The 18,923-nt window shown below is 44.5% G+C and overlaps 1 protein-coding gene across 1 annotated transcript in view; it reads right to left on the bottom strand.

The window, feature by feature from the left end:
- MAPK6 (mitogen-activated protein kinase 6) overlaps window positions 1-18,169 on the bottom strand; it is a 148,145-nt gene extending 129,976 nt beyond the window's left edge. Inside the window, exon 1 of the mRNA XM_030189344.1 lies at window positions 18,033-18,169. The gene's annotated coding sequence lies outside the window, so the exon portion shown is untranslated. The remainder of the gene's footprint in view (window positions 1-18,032) is intronic.
- Window positions 18,170-18,923: the final 754 nt, after the last annotated feature.

Genomic DNA, 18,923 nt, shown 5'->3' with positions numbered 1-18,923 from the left:
AATGGTGGGGGAGTTCTTGAACCCCTGTGGCAGGCGGGTCCATGTATACTGAAGCTTCCTTCCTGTTACTGGGTTTTCCCATTGAAAGGCGAAAAGCAGTTGACTGGCGGGGGCCACCCGAATACAAAAGAAGGCATCTTTTAAGTCTAGTGTCGTGAAATGAGTAGCTCCAGAAGGTATCAATCCTAGCAGGACATATGGATTAGGCACTACAGGGTGTAATGAAATAGTGGATTTGTTGACCACTCGTAAGTCTTGGACTGGCCGATAGTCCTCAGTCCCTGGCTTCTGAACTGGCAATAGTGGCGTATTCCATGGAGACTGGCAAGGTCGAATAATTCCATGGGATAACAAACGATTCAGGTGTGCTTGGATCCCTTCCAGAGCCTTTCGGGGAATTGGGTATTGGCGAAGATGGATTGGCCGGGCACTTGGAAGTAAGTCTACATGGACAGGAGGAATATTTCGGGCCAACCCTGGGGGATTATCTTCTGCCCATACCCCACTGACCTGAAAGCTATCTGCCAGGGGTAGGTCAACTTGGCCCTGCGACTGATGCAGCCGCCATTCTTCTTCAAGGGGGCAGCAGAAACTCAATATACCCTTAGGGCTAGATGTCGGGGGCCGAAAGGAGACTGAAGTCTGGCCATCAGAGTCAAAGGAAATTTGGGCCCTAAGCTTGGACAGCAGGTCTCGACCTAACAAAGGGATTGGACAGTCTGGCATATACAGGAATTCATGAGTGACTGTGTGTGAGCCTAATTGGCATCTACGGGTCGTCAGAAAGGGCCTCCGGTTCTGCACCCCCGTGGCTCCCACCACTCGGACAGTTTTTCCAGACACAGGCGCTAATCGCTCCGTCACAACAGAATGTTCAGCTCCTGTATCAATCATGAATGGAATTGAGCGGCTCCCTATAGTTAACTTGACCATAGGTTCCTGGGAGCCCAGTTTGTAGGAACCCGGTCTGTCCTATTCGTCCCATTCTGCCATCTCGGCTATCCCGATGATGTCAGATTCAGGAGGCTCATATCTTCCCTCTCGAACTCGGCCTCGGCTTCCTCGATCTCCTGGGCCCCTTCTCAGTCCCTGGCGCCTCTGGGGGCATTCATCTTTCCAATGCCCTCTTTCCTTGCAGTAGGCACACTGGTCCCTCTCCAATCTTGGTCTGGGATTCTCCCCCCTTGGCCGGGATTGATTGAAGGAATCTCGGGGCCTGGCTGGCGGTCCGGGGTCCCATTTTGGCTTCCCATTAACTAGAGGTCGACCTCGGTTAAAGGTGGAATTAGTAATGGCTGCCGCTAAAAGGTTGGCCTTCTTCTGCATCTTCCGGTCAGCCTCTCGGCGCACCTCCTGATCCCTATTAATGAAAACCTTGGTTGCGATCTCAATTAGCTGGGTGGTATTCATCCCTGCGAATCCCTCCTGACGCTGCAACTTCTTCCGGATATCTGGCATACTCTGGGCCACCAATGCGCTATTCACCATTCTCTGGTTTTCTAGTGCCTCAGGGTCAAAGGGGGTGTATGTTCTGTAGGCTTCAATTAGTCGCTCTAAAAAGACCCCAGGGGATTCAGTTGCCCCTTGGAGAATTTCAGAGACCTTTGCCAGATTAATGGGCCTCTTTATGCCTTTCCTCATACCTTCCAGCAAGTCCCGGCAATAGCCAGACAACAGTTCATATTGCTGCCCATTATTTGGATCCCAAGCTGGAGCTGCGCGAGGGAACCGAGCTCTAACCCATTCCTCTAGGTTCTGTGTCCCCTCGGGGGCACGCGCTCGCGTGATGGCCTCAGCATTTTGCAAAATCTTCCGCCTCTCCTCAGTTGTGAAGAGGGTCAGGAGAAGTTGTTGACAATCAGTCCAGGTTGGGTTATGGGTGGCCATAATGCTAGCCACTAGGTCCACCACTGCCTGAGGCTTTTCAGTATAAGAGGGGTAATGCGTCTTCCAATTCAGGAGATCGGTGGTTGTGAAGGGTACATACTGGTAGGCCTGTGCCTGTATAACCTGACCATCATTATCAGGATCCGGTCGAGTGATGGTTACCTGGCGGAGTGGCAGAACTCTCGAGGAGGTGGGAATAGAATCTAAGGTAGAGCTAGGAGCTACCCTCCTATCATGCTCAAAAGTGATTGCAGCAGGTCTAACCCATTCAGTGGAGGTGTGTTGAACCCCTGAGGGATGGGGAGGGGTACTCATAGACTGAGAGGTGGTCACAGGTGATTCAGTCCATTGAAAGGGATGCCGGGCCCCTAATGAGTGGGGAGGGGTATTAGAAGGAGAGGCTGGGCTGTCGGGAGTTGAGGAGTCAGGGAGTGGAGCCCAAAGCGGGTCTACAGAGGTTAGCAGGGAAGGATGTGGCACAGAAGGGTAGAGGCCGGATGAAAAGTCCAACCTAGGATGTGGCGGGGTTTGCACAGAAGAGGAGCTATCCGGAGAAGCCTGTGCTGGAGAGGCTTGGGCTGGGTGGCGTGGATCTCTGGGGGTGGCACGGAACCCCAACAATGGGCCATAAGGTGGTGGCTCAAGATCTGAGGGGTCATCAGAGAGTATGGGTTTCTCAGACAGGGTAGGGGCGGAAGCCACCGATTGGGTGGTAGGCTTCCTGGGGCTCTTTCCCTCTTCCAGTTTAGATTTTCTAATCTTTCTTTGAGCACGGCCTAACATGAATTTTACTGGGGAACCCATATAAATTTTCAACCAAGAGGGAGGGTCAGTCACAAGGCTGTCCCAGGAATCTATATAGGGGAGTTGTTCAGAATATTCTGGTTCTCCTACAATTATGCTGTAGACCTTCCGGATTACTTCAATATCTAAGCTGCCACTAGAGGGCCACCCCACTCCCATAGATGGCCACTCAACTTCACACAAGGTTCTTAGAGTACTTGAGCTTAAAGTCTGTCCATAATCATTAATTAAAAATCCTTTTTTGAAATTCTTAAGCATACAATCTAGGGGAGTATCAATTTGTCTAGACGATTTCCCTCCCATAATGCTTACAGTTACAACACACAAAAGGGAGGGAGTTTTTTTTTGAGAGTGCAGTAAGGGGTCCACACTCTCGAGACACTAGGTAGACAGACAACAATCGCTTCCTTCGGTCACTGGCCAATTGAACTCGCGTTAATTGGAAACGCAGTTATAAGAAGTCCGCACTCATTTAACATTCACGCATCACACATTCTGCACAAAAAATCCCACCCAACAATTTCAGATTTCTCAGATACAGATAAGCTCAAGCGGTTTCACTGCTAGTCCCCACGACTAGAAGCTACTAGGGCCTTCGCTGAGAGTTGATCAGACTCCCCTTCCCTCAATTTTTGAGGGGCTGGTTTACAGTTTCCTAGCTAGGATTACAATACAGAATACAGAATACATACCTGGCGAATGTTCTCCAGTCTCTTCGGGGGCGTGGGTTCGAATCCCAATTTCTTTTGCCCACTGCCTCATACACATATGAGTTTGTCTTGGGCAGACTGGATGGACCATGCAGGTCTTTTTCTGCCGTCATCTACTATGTTACACTAACCTGGCCCTTAGCAAAAGCAAGCAGGGAAACTAGACACAACGTCAGAGGTGCACACTGCACCACCCTACCTACAGCAAACACCACTGTTGCAAAGGCCCTGAAGGAAACAAGACCACTTCCTTATCAAGGCCCTCCCTGATGATGTCACACTCCCTAGACCTAGGCAAAAGCACACTGACCCAGAGAGGCCCAACCCACACTAATGCAAAACCGTGAAACACTTGAAGCCAGTACACCCAAAGAGAGTTAGAGCAACTCAGGCAACACACACACAGGTGCAGTAGTAAAGTAAAACAATTAACCCCATGCTGCTGGAAGCTGCCAGCACAGAGAGACAGAGCCAGCTCAGAAAGGACAGAGAAAAGAAACAGAAGCCAGCTAAGAAGCTGACCCCCAGGAAAGAGGTAAGTTTGAGAGGGGTTCAGACCCCAATCATAACACAATGCAGCAAATAAAATAAATAAACATGATGTCTGTTTTAGAAACCCATTACCAGGAGAAAAAAAAAATCTCTGCACCAATAACAGTGTTAAATGTCATAAATAAGTAAGTAAGTAACTAACTAAATAAATAAATAAATAGATAGATAGATAGAAACTCTGAACGTTGAGCACCTGATCCTTATAATATGACATCTGTTTTAATGGCCCTTTACCAGGAGAAGGGGGGGGGAGCTAGACTGCACAGAGGACAGGGGTTGAGTGTGGAAGAGAGCAGGAGATGTTTACAGGAGACACTGTAAATGGGAGAATAGTAATTAATACATTAATCACAGAGTTAAGTGATTAACTTGCAGCCCCCTACATTTCTTCCAAACTACAAACATTCCTGAATTACAGATTCTGAAATACCTTCCGTACCATTTCCCTTTCCCCCTTTCCCTTATAATTTCACAGAGCATAATTTGCATCTAACTAGGGATTATTTCCCTATTTTAACCTGGGATTGTGCACTGCAGTGAGCGGCAGCCCCAGAGACTCCAAATCCTGCCCAAATGGAGAGGGAGAAGAGAAATTCTCCGGTCAACCATCTGCATGAGCACTCCCAAAGATAGCAGGTTATCCAACTAAAGCGGCTAATCCAGATAGCCGGTTTTTCCAAGTTAACTGGCTATTCCACAACACAGAGGGAAGACGTGGGAACAAACTCCGTCCACACCAGAACTGACATCAGACACAGCAAGGATACACAGGAGTAAGCGGGAGCCCCAGAGACTCCACATCCTGCCTAAATGGAGAGGGAGAAGAGAAATCCTCCGGTCAATCATGTGCATGAGCACTCTCAAAGATAGCAGGTTATCCAACTAAACTGACTAATCCAGATAGCCGTTTTTTCCAAGTTAACCGGCTATTCCACAACACGGAGGGAAGGAGTGGGAACAAACTCCGTCCACAGTGGAACTGATGTCAGATGCAGTGGGGATACAGCCACCATGTCTAATGCCTTAGCGTGCACCTTTGCACAGCGACTGGCGCAGAGAAGAACAGCCAGCATCACAAGAAAAGTTCCCACTAGGATACAAGAACTCCTTGATAGAATCTAATCTCTATACCCCAAAATGGACAGATTATGGTGGTATATGTTGTTAATAGCCAGCATAGCCAGTACAGCCACGGGAGTGCAGAACCGGTTAGAGAAATGGCTCCCAAATTATTATGGAAGAACTGTGAGAGAGGATGTTAGAAGTCTAAGCTTTCCATCGCCCGACTTGGAGAAATACAATAGTCCAATAGAGGTTAAGATATTATATAAAGATAGAAGATGTTACGTCCCTCACCTGTTCGATGCTCCTTCCGGCTAAGTCATTCCGCAGCTCCGTCCAAAAGGGACAAGGTTCAGTCTTAGGAGGGTCTGTTTCAGTTTCCTAAGTCTGGCAGCCGTCATCCGGCTTGGAGCAAGAGCAGCAGCCATCTTGGCTAGCTCAGGAGGGGGCAGCCATCTTGTCTAAACGAGAACAGGAAGGAACTCCATATCTGGTCTTGGGAGGATCTCCTATGGGGGCTGCCATGTTGGATTCACCTGAGTTTGGTTTGCACTGATTTCTTCACTATTTAAAGCACTGCCTCCAGGCCTTCTTTGCTTCGGCCTCAATTGTTCTGAGGAGTTGTTGTCGGAGTGCTGTTCGCTGGCTATCTTCTGTTCCTGATTTCCTGTGTACCGGACTTTGGCTAGTTTCTTGGATTTCACTTGTTTGCTGCCTGCCTTGACCCTGGACTGATTTTTGACTATTCTTGCCTATTCGGAGTTCTGGTTCTGGACTGTGTCTGTTTCTTGCCATCCTGGTCAGCGGCTGTGCAACCCCACCGGTTCCAGAAGTCCTGGTGGCCACCTGCAGCTGAGAGCTCAACTCTTGGTGAACGGTGGTCGCTTCCCAGGTGAAGCTAGGGGTTGTCTGGCTGCCTGACCGAGTACGGCATCACTCCATCTCAGCCGTGCTCAGTCGGGGCACAGTGGCTCACTACTACCGGGTTATAACAGAAGAGGACCAACATTGGAAAAAGGACATGAGATAAAACAATAAACAGAAAATTGCACTGAAATAAGTAAAAATAGATATGCAACTGTGAATGGTGAGGTCTTGCCAGTCCCCTGCTACTACTTCAATGCAAGATCCTTGGTCAACAAGGCCATAGTAGTGAGGAGCTGGTTGGAACTCGAACAGCCCAGATTGGTGTTTGTGACAGAAACATGGTTACAATCAAGACAGGATCCATTCCTACAGGACCTCTGACCAGGAGGATATAAAATCACACATGTATTTCGTGCATCCAAAAGAGGTGGCGGGATGGCAATAATATATAAAAGATTTTTTAACGTTCAGATTGAGATGAGTTATCAGTCATCCTGCTTAGAATTATTATCATGCAGGATCAGAGAGACGCTTCACTACTACAGTAGTGTACTATAGTACAGTGCAGTACAGTAATATGCTACAGTACATTGGAGGAGTGGCCTAGTGGTTACAGCACTAGTCTTGTAATCCAGTGGTGGCCGGTTCAAATCCCACTGCGGCTTCTTGTGATCTTGGGCAAGTCACTTAACCCTCCATTGCCTCAGGTACAAATTTAGTTTGTGAGCCCTCCTGGGACAGAGAAATACCCAGTGTACCTGAATGTAACTCACCTTGAGCTACTACAGAAAAAGGTGTGAGCAAATAAATAAAATGTACTATATGCTATTGCCCTCCAAAGGCCAAAGGAGAATTCTATTAACTTACAAGTACCCAAAGTCTAAAACCCAGAGCACAATTAATTATAGGTGACATAAATCTTCATTTAGATGATGAGAAAAACACCAAGGACTTTAAAATGTTTTTAGAAAACATAAACATTAAGATAATTCCAGCCCAAGGAACACATCAATTAGGCCACCAGCTAGACTTTGTAGTCTGGAGTACAGATTCTGAGGTCCAAATAAAGATAGAGGATAGAGGCTGATTGCCCTGAATTTGGTCTGACCACTACTGATCACAGGTAGTAGTATATTGGCAAGAAGACCGCTTAGGAAAAAAGAATAAGATAACTAAACAGGAATTAAGAGCAGTACGCAAAAAAATTCATAACAAAGTAAAGTGGAAGAAAATCTGAAAGAATCAGATTATTAAGTAACCATCACCCAGTGGAACAGTTTTTAGAGTCAACACTGAAAAGGTCATAAAAAGGAGTAAAGAACATTGGTTTAATGAAACCTTACTAAAACTGAAACAATCCTGTAGGAAACTGGAGAGGATATGGTGGAAAACCTAGAGTAATATGGCTAGAGAGGACTGGAGAAGAATGGTAAATATATACAAATTTCAAAATAAAGTAGCCAAACAGTACTTTTCTGAAAAAATAGGGAAAGGTAGACCAGATTAAAAAAAACTATATCAGGTATGGAACACCTAATGAGTCCCAGAAGAATTAATAAAAACAACATATAAAAAATAACTATATCAGATAATGGAACACCTAATGAATCCCAGAAGAATTAATAAAAACAACAATCACATTACCCACTGCAAATTGTTTAGCTCAACACTTTGAAGACAAAATAAAAAATGTAAGAAATACTGTAAAAGGGAAGGCAATAAATCTTAATCATTCCAAAGAAATTATCTCCAGTGGAGAGGTCATAAGACAGAAGACAAGAGAATGTGCAGCAGATAAAAAATGGTCAAACCTTTCACCTATTGAGACAAATTAAATACCTGTCCAGTCTATTTACTGAAAAATCCCTCGTTATCTTGCTCTAGGAATGACACGGATAAAAGAATCCTTAAATACAGGCTCTTTTCCAAGACAATTTGGCAAAATTGTACTTACCCGAATCCTAAAAAATCAGAAAGGAGACCTAGGAAATGTCACCATCTGTAGACCGGTGGCTTCAATACCATACATATCAAAATCATAGAAGGTATAGTCGCAGAACAATTAACACATTTTGTGGAACACTGCAATCTATTACATCAAAAGTAATCTGGTTTCAGGAAAAGCTACAGTACAGAAACACTGCTAGGTAATGTGGTTCACACATTCAAGAAAATTGTGAGTACTGGCCACCAAATAGCACTGATGCAATTTGACCCTCTCAAGTGCCTTTGATATAATAGACCATAAGCTACTCCTGGAAATCTTAGAATCCCTAGGAATTATTGGCATAGTTTTGGAATGGATAAGAGGTTTCCTCACCCTCAGATATTACAATATGAAATGGGGTGGAACCCTGTCAAAGGATTGGACAGCACACACTGGGGTGCCACAGGGATCTCCCCCCCCCCCCTCCCTAATCACCAATCTTATTCAATGTCCTGATGTCTACCCTGGGTTTCTTTATGGAGAGGAATGGAATTAACTGCTTCTCCTACGCAGATGACATAACACTGTATTTTCCCTTTCATAAAGACAAAGGTGATAACACACTGTTCAACCATGGTCTGATGCTGGTTGACAAATAGGCATCATGTCTGTATCTTAAACTGAATTGTGATAAAATAGAGTTCAGTAATCACAGCACCTCTCATGGATGTGTCAAACATACAACTACACTTCAATGGAATACCACTGAAAATTGAAAAAGAATTGAAAATACTAGGGATAATGATTGACAGATACCTAACCTCTGATAAACAATGTCAGGAAATGGTTAAAAAAGCCTTCAATGTACTAAAGAAAAAAAATCAGGAGAATACGTCATTGCTTCAGCCGAGACAATTTTAGACTATTGGTACAATCTCTCATTCTTGCACAAATCGATTATTGCAACATATTATATGTAGGCTGTGCAACATCAATTATAAAAAAAAAAAAAAAAGATACAGACGGTACAGAATGTTGCAGCTAGAGTGATCTTTTCTAAATCAAAATATGAGAGCGTAACTCCTCTGTACATCACATTACACTGGCTATCGTTTGAAGTGAGAGGACTTTTTAAACTCTGCACCATGATACACTCATTTCTATGTGGCAAAATGCCAGAATATCTAAACTGTTGGATAATACTACCCGAAACAAGACTGAGAAGAATGAAAGGAAATCTCCTGGACCTAGTATTTCCATCAACAAAAGGTGTCAGATTTAAGAAAAAACACTCAACAACCTTATCCTATCTATCAGCAAAATGGTGGAACGATATACCAGTGACATTAAGATCAATATCAGAGTACGGAATTTTCCATAAACAGTTGAAGACTCATCTATTCAGAAAATATGTTAGGGAATGAGGGATAATGTGTACAGCACCCAATACCCCCCAACTACAACCGTTATGACCCTAAAATGTAACAATGTTTTTCTGAAATGTGTTGAATCTAAAATGTAACAAAGTACTTGATCTCTTAATATAAATTGCACTGAACTCAATCTGTGGAGTGGCAGTGGAAGAGTGGCCTAGTGGTTAGAGCACCAGTCTTGTAATGCAGAGGTGGCCAGTTCAAATCCCACTGCTGCTGCTTGTGATCTTGGGTAAGTCACTTAACCCTCCATTGCCTCAGGTGCAAACTTAGATTGTGAGCCTTCCTGCATCAGAGATATATCCAGTGTACCTGAATGTAACTCACCTTGAGCTACTACTGAAAAAGGTGTGAGCAAAAATCTAAATAAATCTGGGCATGCTCATGACTAATAAGTAAAGGAGGACTTTTTCCTGAACCCTGTAATTACAGGTCCTTAAGGAATGATCAGGCCTTCCTCGCCTCTCAAGTCTGTGAACGTTGCCTATGTGGCATCCTCAGTCAGCCCCGGAAGATCCAACTGAAGGACTGAACTGAGAACTTTCCACATCACTGCCAGTGATTCAGCCCACTATCTACCTTATTGATTTAGTTGACTAGAAACCCAATTTTGCATAGGGTGCAAAGATAGGAATTGGGATGCCCAGGTCAGAATGTTTCCAATTCCCCAAGTATTTTGCAAAAGGTTGTGCTGTACATTGACACCTGAATTCTATAAATGGTGCTAAAATTTGCACATGCAATTTAATTGAATCAGTGCCGTAGCGAGGGCGGCTGACACCCGGGGCGGGTCATCGCTGTGCACCCTCTCCCCTGGGTGCAGCACGGTGCACCCTCCCCCCTCCGGCGCGCACCCCCCCCCCCCGGAGCGCATTTTTACTTACATTGAGAAGCGAGGGACGGGCAGGCAGGCCGATCCGCCCCGAGTGCACGTTGCTGGGCGCTGCGTCGGCTCCGCTGGTTCCCTGCTCTCTCTGCCCTGGAACAGGAAGTAACCTGTTCCGGGGCAGAGGGAGCAGGGAACCAGCGGAGCCGACACCCCCCCCCCAGCGGCGTGCACCTGGGGCGGACCGCCCCACCTCCCCTTTCCTATGCCACTGAATTGAATAACAAGCCAATAAGCACTGATAATTGGGCCCTAACAATCAATTATCAGTGTTAATTGGCATTAATTAAAATCTATGTGGGTGTATCTGCATAAAATTTACGTGTGGATCCAAAAAGGGATGTGGCCGCAGGTGGGTCATGGGCGGATCGGGGCATTCACACAATTTATGTGCTCTTATAGAATAAAGGGGATCCATGCCTAATTTAAGTGTGGGGATTTACACTAGGGTGTCATTGGTGTAAATGGTTTTGCCTTAAAAGTAGTCATCGTTCCCTGTGCTAAGTGCTATTCTATAAATTTAATTAGATTTCCTCACACCTTTTTCATATGTAGCTTTACTACTTAACTTTGAGCACCGTTTATAGAATAGCGCTAAGAGCTTTCTTTTTTTGGGTGTCAATATTTTGGGCACCATATATTGAATTTAGTCCTGAGCGTGTATTTCAGGAAACCAGGAAATACATGTGCTGATATGTCCAGAGGCAACAGGCATTTTAGAAAGAAACACTTAGAAAAAAGAACAGCATCATACAGGGCTTTATGTATATTCATCTCTGTCTGCTATCTGAATATCAATGCTGAATATCTGGATACACATTTAAATGCCATGGCCAGTGTTTAAAAGAAAGGCTAACTGCAGATTTTAAATATTGACCTGAATGTCTTGATGTTCTTGATGTTATTTTTCATCATGCAGATTAAAAAGCATAAGAGGATATAAAAACAGATCTTCGTCATGAGAAATAGCTTTTCCCTTACCTCTATCCATCCAACAACATTTCCCCCAAAAGAGACAGAAATGTGAGCTTTGTTAATGCAAGAACTCAGGCTGATTTGTTGCATGTTCAGAAATAGTTCATCAAATTCTTGCAGAAAAATGTAGGTGGACACTTCAAGAGATAAAGTTTTATCCAGACTGTTTTCAGTATTGAATTTAAGTCCAAGGAAAAAACACACAAAATCAAACCATTGGGATGTAAAGGAATCCTGTTCAGAAGGAATGGATCCTAAGGAGCTTAGCCGAGATTGGGTGGCAGAGGCGGGGATGGTGCTGGGCAGACTTATACAGTCTGTGCCAGAGCCGGTGGTGGGAGGCGGGACTGGTGGTTGGGAGGTGGGGATAGTGCTGGGCAGACTTATATGGTCTGTGCCAGAACTGGTGGTGGGAGGCGGGGCTGGTGGTTTGGAGGCGGGGATAGTGCTGGGCAGACTTATACGGTCTGTGCCCTGAAAAGGACAGGTACAAATCAAGGTAAGGTATACACAAAAGGTAGCATATGTGAGTTTATCTTGTTGGGCAGACTGGGATGGACCGTGCAGGTCTTTTTCTGCTGTCATCTACTATGTTACTATGTATGGGGGGCCAGCATTCTTAGTAGACTGGCCACACAGACATCCCAGCAGAGCAGTGGGGTATCCTAATAAGCACTACAGTGGACTTCACATAAAAGGTCCCAGGTACACATCTCACTGTTACCCCTTTTTATTGTATAGTGAGCCCTCAAAAACCTACTATATCCAACTGTACACCACTACAATAGCCCTTACTCCTGTAGGTGTCACCTATATATAGGTACAGTAGGTGGATTTTGGAGGGCTCACACTTTCCACCACAAGTGTAACAGCTAGCATGGGATATGGGCCTGGGTCCCTTTCTCTGCAGTCCAATACACCAACCACTAGACTACTCCAGGGACCTACTTCCTGCTCTAATAGAACTGGCCATAACATCAGAAGCTGTCATAGAGGCTGATATGTACTGTTTCTTTTACATCTTTGGGGGTGGGAGGATGTCAATGACCACTGTGGGAATAAGGGGGTCATGTATTAATCCCTCCAGTGGTCATCTGGTCATTTAGGGTACCTTTTTGTGACTTACCCCCTGTTTACTTTGCTGAGCTAGCGGCTGCCATGCTCTAATGCCGACACAGCCCATTCATTTTGAATGGGCTGTCGGCATTGCCGCTCGGCAGTTGCTAGTGTGGCTTAGTCAACAGGGGGGTTAGTCATGATTGAACCAGGCCTAGACCAAAACATCTTAACTTTTAGCCTTGGACGTTTTTGCTTTGTTCCATTATGGCAGAAAAAAGTTCAAATTTTGGGAACACTCAAATCCTACCACCAACATGCCCTCAGCATGCCAGCTTGTGATTTGGACACACTGCAGAGAAAAACATCTCAAGTCTGAGTTTGGAAAATCACAATTTGGATGTCTTTATGGAGAAAAACATCCAAATGCTACTTTATGCCGTTTTTTAAAATTATATATATTTTTTATTTATTTGAGTTCACATTGAGGGGCATAATCGAAAGGGATGTCCTCGTTTCGATTTGGACGTCCTTGCAAAACGTCCCCATCTAGGGGCGGGGAAACCCGTATTATTGAAACAAGATGGATGTCCATCTTTCGTTTCGATAATACGGTCAGGGATGCCCAAATCCTGAAATTTGGTCGTCCTTAGAGTTGGTCGTCCCTAGACTTGGTCATTTCTGATTTTCGGCGATAATGGAAACCAAGGACATTCATCTCAGAAATGACCAAATGCAAGCCATTTGGTCATGGGAGGAGCCAGCATTTGTACTGCACTGGTCCCCCTGACATGCCAGGACATCAACCAGGCACCCTAGGGGGCACTGCAGTGGACTTCAGAAATTGCTCCCAGGTACACAGCTCCCTTACCATGTGTGCTGAGCCCCACAAACCCCCCAAACCCACTACCCACAACTGTACACCATTACCATAGCCCTTATGGGTGAAGGGGGGCACCTAGATTTGGGTACAGTGGGTTTGTGGTGGGTTTTGGTGGGCTCGCTGTTTTCCTCCACAAACGTAACAGGTAGGGGGGATGGGCCTGGTTCCACCTGCCTGAAGTGCACTGCACCCACTAAAACTGCTCCAGGGACCTGTATACTGCTGTGATAGACCTGAGTATGACATCTGAGGCTGGCATGACATATTTTTAAAGATATTTTTTGAGGGTGGTAGGGGGTTAGTGACCACTGGGGATGTAAGGGGAGGCCATCCCCTATTCTCTCCGGTAGTCATCTGGTCATTTCGTGCACCTTTTTGTGTCTTGGTCTTAAGAAAAGCACGACTAGGTAAAGTTGTCCAAGTGTCGTCAAGGACGTCCTTGTTTCTTAAATTATGGGTCAAGGATGTCCTAGTGTTAGGCACGCCCATGTCCCACCTTCGCTACGCCTCCTTGAACTTTGGCCATCCCTGCGACGGAAAGCAGTTGGGGACGTCCAAAATTGGCTTTCGATTATACTGATTTGGATGACCCTGTGAGAAGGATGTCTGTCCATCTTCCGATTTATGTCGAAAATGAGCCCAATAGTTACCACAAGTATAAAACTTGAAAACAGAAAGTAGAAATATATAAATATAAGAAAAAAATATCACATTTATAAATGCAATAGTTAAGAAAATTTACATATGACAGAATATATTATAAACTAACCCCATTAATTAAAAAGAAATATATATGTGTGTGTAGGTGAGGGGGGGGGGGGGGGGGGGGAGGGCAAGAAAAGGAAACTCAAAGTTAGAAGTCGCTATCCAAATAAAATCCAAATAATAAATTCTAAGTAATTTCTTAATAGAGCAAAAAAAAATTGAAGCTGCTAAAGAGAATTTTCACTTCAATTAGCAGGTGTGTTATCCACTATAAGAGATCAGATTGCAATGGAGGCCAGTTGAGACCTGATTTCACCCCTAAATGTAACAATACATTTACACAAATATTGTAGGAAAAATGTCCCTCCTAGGGCTTCCAACTAAGGTCTAAGTACCAAAAAGGCTCTCTTCCTAAGTTGTGTTGTCCTAGAGATGTCAGGAAATACAAAAACTTTGTGATCCCAAAACAATATATCTTTATAGCTGAAATGTAGATGTAGACCCCAAACATGGTCGGGATCTAATGCAAAGGTAATGATGAGAGTAGCTTTAGATAATACAGCCTGGAAATTCTCTCAAAATCTGTCAAATTTAGACAAGCAACTTCCCTTCCCCTCCCCTATCTTCATTAAGGCCACAACCTCTTTCACCAACACAGTAAGCTCGCATAATGGGTGGCATAGAGATCTTAAAAACTTCAATAAGATATTTCTTCAGCATTTCCAATGGTGATAGTACTGATGATTTAGAGAAGTTTAAGAAGCAGAGGCTTAAACACCTCATAGTTTTCCAACCTTTCCAACTTCCACTGAGTTACCATATTTCCTTTAAGCACAGCATTCTGCACCATTTGTAAATCAGACTGTTTTTCTTATATCCTTCAATCTAGCATCTTGCCTTGATAGAACTTAGTATGAGAGCATGCATGGGCTTGAAGAGATTGTAGACTTTCCAATAAGTTAGTTGTTCCACTCAGAAGCATAGCCAGATTGAGGGCGTGTGGGGAGCGGGGAGTGGACTTCAGATGGTGCCAGCATGTATTTTAAATGTGACAGATTGAAGCAAAAATAGGTGCCGTCGGAAGTTAGTTTGTGGAAGCGGCTGCTCCCCTGGTTACCCACCTAGCTACGTCGCTAGTTCCACCATGGTCAACTTAAGGGCTCCAAATGCTAACCATATCTCCTTCAGAGTAATATTACCTGCTGAAGTTGCTCCTTCAGGTGTTGTAGATCTCCAGCTCCATTCACATCAGGAATAGACTCAGCTTGAACAGCAGCTGGTTCGTTCAAACCCTTCTTCGAAGGGAAATATCATCTTGCAGGGAGCAAAATGCCAAGTTGAGTGGCACTTCCTTCAAGAAACCTCATGGCAAACTCTTTGGTATCAACTACAGCTCTCCACAACTTTATCCCACCCTCACTTCTGGGTCTGTGAGGAGTCTCATATGGGCCAGGGCTCAGATTTCCAACATTGCCTGAAAGGATCCTTCCTCACTCAGCTCTGGACCTCTGGCTTCTTCCTTGCTTACCAGTGCAACAAAGTTATTCCAGGGTCTGCTGGACCAATTTTGAAGGTAATGCTTCTGCAGGCAGACAGGAGCATATTTTCCTTTTGCGTTTCACTATGTTATCCCCTTTAACCCAGCAGATCACCCTGGAGCTCCCTGCCACACATTTCCGTGAGCTGTCTTGTCCTGGTGGGACACTTTGTCTGGTTTCCCTCAGAGGCATGTCTGTTATGGGTACCCCTACAGCATTGCTCTCTGAGTCATCAAAACACACAATCCTCTCCACCACACCAAGGTGGTGTCCCTTCAGAGGGGTTTATACTGTTTTTGAGATGTTTTTCTCTTTTGAAAATCAGCCCGTTAATAACTTAAACACCTGTGCAGCGATACTATCAGGCTGATTTTCGAAAGAGAAGGGCGCCCATCTTTCAACACAAATTAGGAGATAGGCGTCCTTCTCCCAGGGTCGCCCAAATCGGCATAATCGAAAGCCAATTTTGGGCATCCCCAACTGCTTTCCGTCGAGGGGACGACCAAAGTTTCCGGGGGCGTGTTGGAAGCATAGTAAAGGCGGGACTAGGGCATGCTTAACACATGGGCATCCTCGGCCGATAATGGAAAAAAGGGCGTCCCTGACGAGCACTTGGCCGACTTTATTTGATCCATTTTTTCTTGCAACCAAGCCTCAAAAAGGTGCCCAAACTGACCAGATGACCACCGGAGGGAATCGGGGATGACCTCCCCTTACTCCCCCAGTGGTCACTAACACCCTCCCACCCTAAAAAAAAACTTAAAAAATATTTTTTGCCAGCTTCTATGCCAGCCTCAAATGTCATACTTAGCTCCATGACAGCAGTATGCAGGTCCCTGGAGCAGTTTTAGTGGGTGCAGTGCACTTCAGGCAGGCAGACCCAGGCCCATCCCCCCCCCCCACCTGTTACACTTGTGGTGGTAAATGTGAGCCCTTCAAAACCCACTGTACCCACATGTAGGTGCCCCCCTTCACCCCTTAGGGCTATGATAGTGTTGTACAGTTGTGGGGAGTGGGTTTTGGGGGGCTCAGCACTGAAGGTAAGGGAGCTATGCACCTGGGAGCAATTTCTGAAGTCCACTGCAGTGCCCCCTAGGGTGCCCCGCTTGGTGTCCTGGCATGTGAGGGGGACCAGTGCACTACGAATGCTGGCTCCTCCCATGACCAAAGGGCTTGCATTTGGTCGTTTCTGAGATGGATGTCCTCGGTTTCCATTATCGCCGAAAACCGGGGACAACCATCTCTAAGGACGACCATTTCTAAGGTCGACCTAAACGTTGAGATTTGGGTGTCCCCGACCGTATTATCGAAATGAAAGATGGACGCCCAGCTTGTTTCGATAATACGGGTTTCCCTGCCCCTTCGCCGGGACGTCCTGCGAGGACATCCTCAGGAAAACTTGGGCGCCCCATTCGATTATGCACCTCCACAGGACCCATTTACTCACTTGCAGTAAAGTTTTACAGTTACTGCATGGTAATTGCCAAAGTTACCACACAATGACAGGAAATTTCTGTGTTAACCATTGGGATGGTTCTCAAATCTTTTCTATACAGTTTATGCAGAGACAGTGCACTTATCACATACTAATTGCATTACCTATTGAGATGGCATTAACTGTGTCTCATTATTTGCTTTAGTAACAGCATGTGGTAACTACCTCCATATAAACCTTAAGGTGCAGTAAATACCCTTTCCATGTTTGGCATTTAACATGAGAATTAAAGTGTGCTATCAAGCTGCTGTGCTATAAGTGTGGGCCCATGATAATTCCAACATTAAAGGGGGAATTCTATAAATGATGCTCAAAATTCACTACTAGAAAAAAATCAGCACTCAGCGTGATTCTATAAAGGGCAGCCCTTTATAGAATCGTGCTTAGCGCTGATTCCCATATTTAACTTTGGGTATCAGACTTATGCCTGCTGAAACCTGGTGTAAATGCTGGCACTCAAATTAGGCATGTTGAGGCAGTATTCTGTAACTATGCCTGCGACTTTTCAGAATGCCCTGAGACGCCCATGGCCACACCCTCTTTTGAGTTGTGTGCTAGTAGAGTTTGGTGCCATGCCTTATAGTGCATAGCCAGAGGCACATGCAAATTTTAATGGGCACCAATTAACTTCATTAGCATCCAGTTATTGATGTTAATTGGCTTTAGCCAATAAATTTGTTTGTGCATCTCCAGAGCACTCCCAAAGTTTGGTGTGCAAATCCAGGTGAAATATGTAGAACACAGGGGTAACTGCTTAGTACTGCATAGTAAATAGGCCCCTAAGTTAAGGCATGCACCAGGACTTATTCATTGCCAGATTACAGGTCTAAATGTTATGCAGCCTAGGACATGCTGCTGTTGCAATGTCAATGGTTTTATCAGCTACACACTAACAACACCGTTAAGTGCGCTGTTCTATATCGCTCACTTTTTCTAGTGTAAAGTATATAGAGAGACCCAAGTTTCTCAATTCTAACTAGTGTCTGTTGTGCTCAGCTTATTCTGATGCACTATATATTGTTACTAGACACACTTTAACAGAAGTTTCTTACTCTATGAAGGCAAGAAATAAGCAATTTATCTTATTACATTTGTTTAAAACCTTGAGAAATATGCCACTTTTTCTAAACCACGACAACATACACATCTCTATAGTATTTATAACATCAAATATACTTTCTTTCATCTGCCTTTCTTTGCTCATTTTCATAAGAAATTATTTCTTTACAAAGTTGAAGCACACATGACTTACCATGATTTGAGGTCTCTTGAAATTTCTTCATTTTCCCCTAATATTTACTTTGTCCTGAAAGAGTTCTCTTAAGGATATGCTGATAGAATTCTATCAGAGCGGATGAAAAGGTCAACCAGAAGAGAGCTGTTCAGAAATAGAAGTGAGCTGATGATAAGGGGATGTTATGTTCTTGTGATATACGTACGGAGTACAGCTGTTACTGAAGTAATAATTCATCATGTTAATATTCAGTGAGAGAGGAGGCGTGTCTCAGCTTGTGAAGGGCTCTTAAGTGACACTTAGATACTACAAGCCCTTCACAGAGAACACCTTTGAACTTCCACTGCACTGGTCTGTTTTCTTAAGATGCAAATAGCTCTGCAATCAGGATGTATCTCTTACTGATAAAAACTAAACGACAGCAATAACGAATTGCATGGACCTAGATTTTATCAAAGCCTGCTTGGAATTTACTATACACTTACATTGCAACATGGTAAAATGACGCAGGTAAAGACCAATTGGCTCATCAAGTCTTGCCAGTTTTCTTCAGGTGCTCTCTATCATTCTGGGTAGATAAGTATACAGATTTCCAGTCCCTGAGCCAACACCAGTCCTTCTCACGCCCTCCGCCTGTCCCATCAACCTTCCCAACACTGCCTTTCATGTCTGTCTACATCCTGCTCCTTGTTGACAGTATTATATCCAGAGCCCCCAAGATTCCTACAGCTGCAGTTTTCAAGGTGCTGTGGCAAAAGATAGCAAAATCTAGGACAATTCTGCTGCAGGTTTTCATATATTTGAATATTATAAAATTAAAATGGTCATTTTATTTGATAAAAAAATAGCCATTTTTTGACATTTCTTGCTAATGTGGTTCTATTTTTGAGGAAAAGGGGGAACAAAGAG

The sequence above is a fragment of the Microcaecilia unicolor genome, chromosome 1, assembly GCF_901765095.1.
Source record: "Microcaecilia unicolor chromosome 1, aMicUni1.1, whole genome shotgun sequence".
NCBI lineage: Eukaryota > Metazoa > Chordata > Amphibia > Gymnophiona > Siphonopidae > Microcaecilia > Microcaecilia unicolor.
The sequence above is the reverse complement of the archived record's forward strand: the minus strand, read 5'-3'. Positions and strand labels throughout refer to the sequence as shown.